General features: G+C 33.1%; 1 protein-coding gene across 2 annotated transcripts in view; it reads left to right on the top strand.

The window, feature by feature from the left end:
- The first annotated feature begins 8,068 nt into the window (after positions 1 to 8,068).
- LOC136832092 (perilipin-3-like) overlaps positions 8,069 to 10,000 on the top strand; it is a 95,721-nt gene continuing 93,789 nt past the window's right edge. For both annotated transcript variants that reach the window (XM_067092732.1, XM_067092731.1), the window contains exon 1: positions 8,069 to 8,209. The gene's annotated coding sequence lies outside the window, so the exon portion shown is untranslated. The remainder of the gene's footprint in view (positions 8,210 to 10,000) is intronic.

Here is a 10,000-nt window from a genome sequence, read left to right as displayed (position 1 = left end):
GGATTTATGGCAATCAAATAAAACAAAAATCGCATAGGAAACGAAGAACGGAAACGTTTACGTCGTATTCTTTCTATTCTTCATGAATACGGATCCTTTGTACTCTGCGTTGTCTCTCCCAAAAGCTCTTCATCGTAAGCACATGCCAGTCTAAGAATACACTTGACCTAACAAACTCCAATATTGACTGACTCTCTCTCTCTCTCTCTCTCTCTCTCTCTCTCTCTCTACTCTTTTATCTTTCTATCTCTCTATCTGTTTTTCTATTCTCTCTCTCTCTCTACTCCCTATCTCTCTCTCTCTCTCTCCTTTCAACTCTCTCTCTCTCTCTCTCTCTCTCTCTCTCTCTCTCTCTCTCTCTCTCTCTCTCTCTCTCTCTCTCTCTCTCTCTGGGCACTTACAACTGATGACGCAGCCCAGTATCACAATATTTATCGAGCCGAAATGAGAATCTGGGATGAGCGGAAAGTTCAATATAGCGGCTCTTCGCATCACCGAATTCTTAACAGTTTTTTTTTTTATAAAGTATATCCTCTTCTTCAAGGTTCACGACGAAGGATAGCCTAAGCATAATCGCCTTCGAGGCTTCGGAAAATGCGATCGTCAAGTTCGGATCCTAACAATTTTGAGTCTTCTTCCTTGAAAGAATGGCAATAGCCCTGATGATGGCATAGGTGCTCGACACACAAGCAATCAGGCAAAGAGAGAGAGAGAGAGAGAGAGAGAGAGAGAGAGAGAGAGAGATAAAAGAGAGAGAGAGAGAGATAAGAGAGAGAGAGAGAGAGAGAGAGAGAGAGAGAGAGAGAGAGAGAGAGAGAGATAAAAGAGTAGAGACACAGAGAGAGAGAGAGAGAGAGAGAGAGAGAGAGAGAGAGAGAGAGAGAGAGAGAGAGAGAGAGAGAGAGAGAGAGGCGATATCAGGAGGACATTGTTCCATAAACAATGAAACAAAAACATTCTAGAAATGAGCCGACGAAAAAATCTTTGCATCAGGGACAAAAAAATAAACAAATTGTTGAATTAATATATAATTCAATATAAAAATAAATATATAAATAAGCCCAAAAATTTTAGAATGATTGTTTTTACGTAAACACCCCTCTCCTCCCGCCCCCAAATCCCCAAAGTCTTGGCTACCTGTGTGACCTCAGATGAATCGATTCAAAAAGCGACAAAACGAAGTGGCCCTTGAGACTGGATTAAAGGCGTCTCTTTCCAGAAGGTCAGTTTGCCTTTCTGTTTTCTTTAAAGACATTATGTAGCTTCCTTCAAGTACATCCGGCAATAGATACACTCACAAGATCTTCGAAGAACGTCCAAAGAGAAGGCCTCGAATTTGAAGGACGCAGGCGAGTCCTTTGAATTCATTGTCTGATCTCTCTAGAGCAGGATACCTTGCGTCAAGGGTAGGTGAATCCTTTGAATATCTTCATTGATGACTGAATCCACTGCTTTTTTTAGCTATTAATCCACAACGTTCTTAGATTCATTTCCTCTTTTATCGTATTCTTCGGGTCTGGGCTAAACAAGGGAGCTGGAATACCAGTCCCGCTGGTGGCAGCTAATAAAGAAATCATTCTGATAATCTTTATTCATGATAATGACGAAGAATTTCTATGAAATTAAGAGTTTGTCTATTGAAAAACCTCAGTCACACTAAGATCTCCATTATGTGGAGCTAATATTCTAATATTCAACTGTCACTGACGTGTTAAATTCCTATTGGTTTATTCTTGTGTTCGTTTGTTTGTGTAGAGATCTAGATAAACACTTCCACAAGACTTCCAGGCGATCTCCAAAGGAACGTTTGAGGTCTCAAGAAACGTCTGAATAAGGCAGCAAACGTTTGTTTCAGCAGGAGACGTTTTTCAGCAGTAGACTAAGTACCATGCCAGGTTCATATTTGTTGAATATCACTGTTAATAGGGTTATTGTCAACGTAATTCTCTCTCCCTCTCTCTCTCTCTCTCTCTCTCTCTCTCTCTCTCTCTCTCTCTTCCTAAGTTTCAAGTTATGCTCTTCGTCATTCTCTCTCTCTCTCTTTCTCTCTCTATCTCTCTCCTCTACTCTTCCCTAAGTTTCAAGTCATGCTCTTCGAAATTCTCTCTCTCTCGTTCTCTCTCTCTCTCTCTCTCTCTCTCCTCTGTTTCAAGTCATATTCCTCATCATTCTCTCTCTTATGCAAATTGGACAAAGAGGAGAACAAACACTGTTCATTCTATTGAAAATTGACGGGACTGTTTACAAAAGCAATGAATAAGGCATCTGCCTGTTAGTCAGTTGTAACAGATAAAAACTGCCTGTTGGTCAGTTGTTATCTGACACACACACACACACACACACACACACACACAGAGTTCTCTAGATTTCGTGTCTCTCTGTCAGTCTCTCACAGTTACTATCCCCTTTCTGAGACACTAAGGCTTCATGAAATATTAATCAGTGTATCCGGTTTGAAAAATATATTTGCATACCGACTTCTTACTATAATAATAATAACAATAATAATAATAAATAATAATAATAATAATAATAATAATAATAATAATAATAATAATAATAATAATAATAATAATATCCTTTATTTCAGCTCAGGGCCCTATATCAGAATATAGAATAATGCAGAAACAATACATATACACAACAATACAGAAAATTAAGATACATCGGATAATAATAATAATAATAATAATAATAATAATAATAATAATAGATAGATAAATGAGTAAATAAATAAATAAATGCAGTGCACATAAAATCACGGTGATAACTGGAACCAACATTATTAATGATGATAGTTATTGCAAGAGAGAAACTTTGTCATCACTACTTACTGATAGCCAAAGCATTAATAATAATAATAATAATAATAATAATAATAATAATAATAATAATAATAATAATAATAATAATAATAAGTTAGCAAAAACATCAATAACTTAATATTACTTTTTTATAAGTATGTGCACATCAAACACTCTAGCTTTACTGGATAATAAAATGCACAAAATCTAGATACACGAGATGATAATAATAATAGTAATAATAATAACAATTTTATTTACTAATATTTTAATAATAATTTTATTTACTAATTTTTATTATTAATAATAATAATAATAATAATAATAATAATAATAATAATAATAATAATAATAATAATAATAACTCATTACTCCTGTTTCATAAGTATATGCAAATCAAACCTTCTCACTCCACTGCATAATCTCTATCTATCTCTCAACTATCTCTGAACTATCTCTGCAGTTTGTCTCTTCCGGACACCAGAGATATCATTAAGAGTCAATATGCCCCCATCTCACGACCTCGGGTTACCTTTCTGGAGCCTCTTCAGATGCATGTAGCCCCCTTGACCTTCGGCGACCTCACCAGTGAGTCGTCTGGTGAGTCTCTCTCTCTCTCTCTCTCTCTCTCTCTCTCTCTCTCTCTCTCTCTCTCTCTCTCTAGTCATTTGTCATTGAAACGTTTCTTTTTGCGAGAGTCAGGGGTCTGTGTTTATTATTATTATTATTATTATTATTATTATTATTATTATTATTATTATTATTATTATTATTATTATTGTTATCTTGAGCAAAACGTGGCGAATTATATTAAGCTTTGTGATGCATTCCTAGAAAGAAATACAACAGATTATACAACATTTAATTCAACATGAGTATTTACACACTACAGTAAATTTAATTTTCTTATTAATGCTAGACAAGTATAAAGGTTTTTTTATTCCTAGAAAGAAATACAACAACTTATACAATTCTTGCTTCGTAAGTGTAAAAATGTAGCAGCCCTAGAAAGAATACGACAGTTTATACAATAGCTTCTTCTTGCTACGTAAGCATAAAACTGTAGCATTCCTAAAAAGAATACAACAATACAACAGCTAATTCAGCATAGCCGTTTAGACACTACAGTTGCAATGTATAATCTAAATCCTGACGCGAGACTCAGGTGTTCAGAAGTATCACCTTATATTCAGGACACGAAAGTTATAACACGAAACACGAATTATTTCATTGTCGTTTTCCTAAAACAAAGTTTTGACGAGGTCCATTCGACGAGCAGAACAACACTGAGGCGTTAAGTTGTTCTCCCGTTGTTCTTCCGTAAAGCAACACGGACGTTAGACAACTTTCTAAATTACTTGAAATTGAAGGGACAGTTGTTTGAATAATCTTGTTGATTCAAAAGTTAGTTGCTTAATTGTTTTACTTTGGGAATGTTAAGTAGGAGAGAAAAGTATGTAAGAAAACACTCAGAGTATCTGACATTTTTTTCTGATCAATTTAGAATAATTATATTCTATAAGCTCTTGTGGAAAAATATTAAAAAAGAAGAGTTAAATAAATAATGCTTAAATAATGAATGAAATTAAGGATTAGATAAATTAAATAAAAGAAGAGTTATCATACCTTTTGTTTATATAATGTTTAGTGATTAAAAAAACTGTGCATGCACAAACACACACACAAGCACGCATACACATGTATACCGCCTTTAAAACATGCATGTTTTTGCATATGTCAAGGCTCAAGAATCTTGTAAGATATTCCAAAACAGGTTAAAATTTTGGGGAGGGGTGTGGGAGAAATTGACCCGGGAGCTAAGGAGTGGGGAGGGGGAAGAATTGCTGAAAATACCTGCATTAATTATGCATAAAATTTATACCCAAGCGCGCGCGCGGACAGACATTCATACAAAGGTCCATTTTTCAATGTACATATTTTAACCCTTCGATCAGGTTGGTTCCAATAATAACACAATCTTGCGATTTCTCAGTAAGTCTTCTGGGATGAAGTCGCAAGCCTCACACCCTTTTCATTAGATCCCAGAAGAGGCTGGTACCCTCTTAGAGCGAGCAGTAATGCGGTATTGATTGATAGACCTGCCAATCGTGGGCCAAGCGCTGCACTAATCATAAGCCATGGGACCACACTTTTAAAAGATTTTATTCAGATGGCCTTTTTTATTAAGTTTTTAAAGAAGATTTATGGGATGAGGTTGCCAGTCTGCCCTAACATTCTGGTCACCTACCGGACACAAGGTTGCCTATCCTTTCTGACCAAACGACCAGCGTATGGGACCAAACGTCCCCGAAAGACGAACCGTTCACAATACACTTTTACAGTATTGTCAAATATTTGCATTGCAAGACGGAATAAACGATTATATTTTATCTATCAATTTTGTTTTTATTTATTTTTTCCTGTTTATTTTATCTATTTTGTTTCCGTTTACTTATCATTTATTGGGGCATACATTACAGGCCTTTTATTCTGTTCAAAGGCAATTTGTTATTTCTCTGTAAATGGGTTTAATGACCGTCGTTATATGGGATTCTCTGTTCTTTGTTTGGTGAAAGGATTTATGTAGGTTACAAAAGGAAAGTAAAATTTATTATTTATTTTTTACTTAATAGACATATATATATATATATATATATATATATATATATATATATATATATATATATATATATATATATATGTGTGTGTGTGTGTGTGTGTGTATATATGTGTGTGTGTGTGTGTGTATATATATACATATATATATAAACACATATATACATACATATATATATATATATATATATCTTTCAAATGAGAGGCCAGGGTACCAATTGACCACCAAGTTATGAAAGACCCTACTTTATATATATATATATATATATATATATATACAAGTTATGGAAGAATTTGTATATATATATATATATATATATATATGTTACATATTTATATAAAATTTTATATATATACAGATATTTAATATATACATATAATTATTCACTCACATTGATCCCTTTTAAAACCAAATGGATAACTTGTTGAAAAGCAAATATTTCAAACAAAAATTTAAAATTAAAAAATTTTTGTATTTCTCTGTATCCTATATAGATAATCGTATTTATCAAATGCGTTAGGAAACTGAAATTTATCAATTCAAGATACTTTCACAGATCAATTCATTTCTTTGGTAGAATTTAACTTATGTTTATTCTTAGGGAAAGTTGAAATTAACTATTTGAATATGAATTATGTTAAATGCGAAAGTTATTATGATATGAAATTGTTGTTTTATTTTGCATTACAACATGTTAAGTCAACAGAACTTAAAGCTGTAGTTTTATTTAATCTTATAAGAAATAAAAAAAACTGAAAGTGTAGGAAAGAGTCCCAAACAACTTGAAATAAGAGGTTTAGATAAATCTAAATCATTTTTAACTTTGTTTAGTCTTAGTTTTAATGATGGAAATGCAATTGGGAAAGGAAAGTGAGAGTAAACCAAAGCTAAGACGAGAGAGAGAGAGAGAGAGAGAGAGAGAGAGAGAGGGGGGGAGGGCGCGAAAATCGAGAGAGAAAAAGAAAGATATCAATTGAAAGTCTAAATAGGAAAAACGAAAAGCGAATTGGAAGGAAAGATGGAGCGGAAATCAAAACCAAGAGGATGAGAGAGAGAGAGAGAGAGAGAGAGAGAGAGAGAGAGAGAGAGAGAGAGAGAGAGAGAGAGAGAGAACGGACAATCACAAGTAGACAGGAAATTGCTCCCCGAATTTAATTTGGCCAGGAGATGGATAAGGAAACCGATTCGCCCAAAGCCGGACGGATGAGGAGACGATGGGCGACTATCAGTCGAGTTAATAAGTCTGAAGGGCGTGGGCGGGTGGGCGGGTAGGGGTGGGTGGATGGGCGTCCTGCCCAGCCCTGCCCTCTTGGTCCAAGTTGCCAAGGTCTTGGGTGGTATAACTGTTCAATTAACTTTGGGAAGTCAAGATTGCTTCTGATGATTATGACGATGATGTTGATGAGATAGGTTGATAATGCCTGATTGATTTCTGGATGAATGGTGTTGCAAGAGTTATGGTCATCACACATGCTAGTCCAAGTTGCCAGGGGCATGGGTAGCATAACTCCAAAAAAGTTAGCATAATATTATTTTTATAGTGAAGTTTATATTATACAGTATATTATATAAATATATATATATATATATATATATATATATATATATATATATATATATATATATATATATATATATATATATACATATATATATATATATATATATATATATATATATATATATATATATATATATATATATATATATATATATATAATGTAATATAACATATAATACAAATAACCTTACACAAATTTCTGACCTTAATTATTTATTATTCTCAGTAATCTACTTTACTTCTTCATTACTTACATCGTCCCTTATATAACACCAAATCTTGCTTATTCACAGCCCCAAAAAACAAAATAAAATCCACCTACATGAAAAAAAGTTTATAACACAACGAATTCCTTTAAAAAAAAACTACAACGATGTTTCTTGAATATTAAGTAATGTTGAGAACATGAACAGTCTTGTCGGCCCAAGGAATATTTTTGCTCGGAAACCGCCAGACATAATTCCTCTCAGTTTCTCGGATTCTTTTCAAGTGTAAGGTACAAATTTTAGTGGTCTCTCTTACAATGGGTCGTTTAGTTACTTTATTTTGTGAGGTATCTAGGTATCTTGCCAGTACCACGTTATGTGTAAGGATATATATATATATATATATATATATATATATATATATATATATATATATATATATATATATATATATATATATATATATATATATATATATATATATATATATATATATATATATATATATATATATGTATATATGTATATATATATATATATATATATATATATATATATATATATATATATATATATATATATATATATATATATATGTATATATATATATATATATATATATATATATATATATATATATATATATATATTTATCTATCTATATATATATATATATATATATATATATATATATATATATATATATATATATATATATATATATATATATATATATATATATATATATATATATATATATATATATATATATATATATATATATATATATATATATATATATATATATATATATATATATATATATATATATATATATATATATATATATACTAAATTAATTCCAATGAAACACAAACATTCAGTGGAACAGTATCTGTTAAAACCGAAAACCGAAATCTCAGTGAAAAACTCTTCCAGGCGCTGAACCCTTCAGATATAAGAGAACTGGAATAAGTAATACCAGGTCTATTGCCGTTCACTTATTTAAGTGCCATTCCAGGTATGTAATTATCTTCGTCCTTTCTTTCGAATAACTGTTACCAGGAATAACAGCCAACTGGAGAAACGACTGGCATTTTGCTATATTAATTATTTCTGCTTTGTTGGGTCTTAAACCATCTTTTAAAATAGATAGCAGTCACTTACTGAGCTATCTTTTGGGAGATACTTCAGTATCTCTTGTTATGGGTAAACTGTTTCTTGATGTCTTTCACAACACCACAAAGGCCATCTTCTGAGAGATTTCACAACCACCACATAGATATTCGTGTGAAGGGTATCATATAGGTAATCTTTTGATGGATATCTTACAGGCAATCCTTTGAGTGATGGCATAGTGTCACAACCACCACATAGGCAATCTGACAAGGGATGTCATAACCACCTCATATTCGTGTGAAGGGTATCATATAAGCAATCTTTTGATGGATATCTTATAGGCAATCTTTTGATGGATATCTTATAGACAATCTTTTGATGGAAACCTTATAGGCAATCCTTTGAGTGATGTCATAGCGTCGCAACCACCACACAGGCAATCTGTTGAGGGATATCATAACCAACTCATAGGCAATCTATTAACTGATATCTTATAGGCAATCTTTAGTGTGACATTACAACCACAACGTTGGCAGTATTTTGGGAAGAGAATGTTACAACCACCTCGTGGGCAATCTGTTGATGGATATCACAATCACCATATAGGTAACCTCTTGATGGATATCTCAAAGGCAATTTTTGAGTGATATCACAACCGCCACATAGGCAATCTGTCGAGAGATACAGCAACCACTACATAGGCAATCTATTAATAAATCTCACAACAACCACATAGGTAATCTTGAAGGTACCACAACCACAATATGGTTATCTATTGAGAGATATCACAACCACCATATTGGTAATCTTATGAGGGATATCATAACCACATAGGCAATCTTTTGAGTGGACGTTACAACCACAGCATAGGCAATCTTTTGAAAGATACCACAGCCATCACATAGGTAGTCTTCTGAGGGATATCAAAACCACGACATAGGCAATCTTTTGAGGAGATGTCACAGCCACCACACAGGCAATGTTTTGATGGATATCACAACCACCACAAAGGCAATCTTTTAATAGATGTCACAACTACCACATAGGCAATCTTTTGGAGGATATCACAGCCATAACATAGGCAATCTTTGGAATGAAATCCCAACTTTTCGCGTAACATTCTTTTGAGGAATATCCAATCACAAGTTTAAAAATCGATTGAGGGATAGTTATATCAATTCTTAATATTCAAGTACTTTGCTGTACGCTGGATTCTTGTGTACTGGTTCCATTTTCTGTTCCCTCATATTTATTTATCTATTTTTTTCTTTATTTTATCACCTTTTCCTGCAACCTGTTTCTTTTTCTGCAGGCTGATTTCCCTTCGGAGCACTTTTGGGTTGATTATAGTCTGTTGCCTTTGTCCAAAAGGGTTTTCAACTAAAGATTCAAAGAGGAGAGAGAGAGAGAGACAAATTCATTCCTGCTCTCTGCTGCTGACGTCTCCTGGATATCAGGTGTAGATAATTCCTTCATATCTATTTATTTATCACCTTGCCCTATAACCTCTCTCTCTCTCTCTCTCTCTCTCTCTCTCTCTCTCTCTCTCTTCAGATGAAGGTTTAAAGAAAACAAGAAAGCTAGGGTTTCTTATCATTGACGGTGTTTTCACGATTAAATTTATCTAAATGCAAATCATCCTCGCCACTTAAGGCAAGTGTTGCCCTGATATCAAACTATGCAAATCATAGGT

The sequence above is a fragment of the Macrobrachium rosenbergii genome, chromosome 49 (genome assembly GCF_040412425.1).
Source record: "Macrobrachium rosenbergii isolate ZJJX-2024 chromosome 49, ASM4041242v1, whole genome shotgun sequence".
NCBI lineage: Eukaryota > Metazoa > Arthropoda > Malacostraca > Decapoda > Palaemonidae > Macrobrachium > Macrobrachium rosenbergii.
This window is presented reverse-complemented; position numbering and strand designations above follow the sequence as displayed.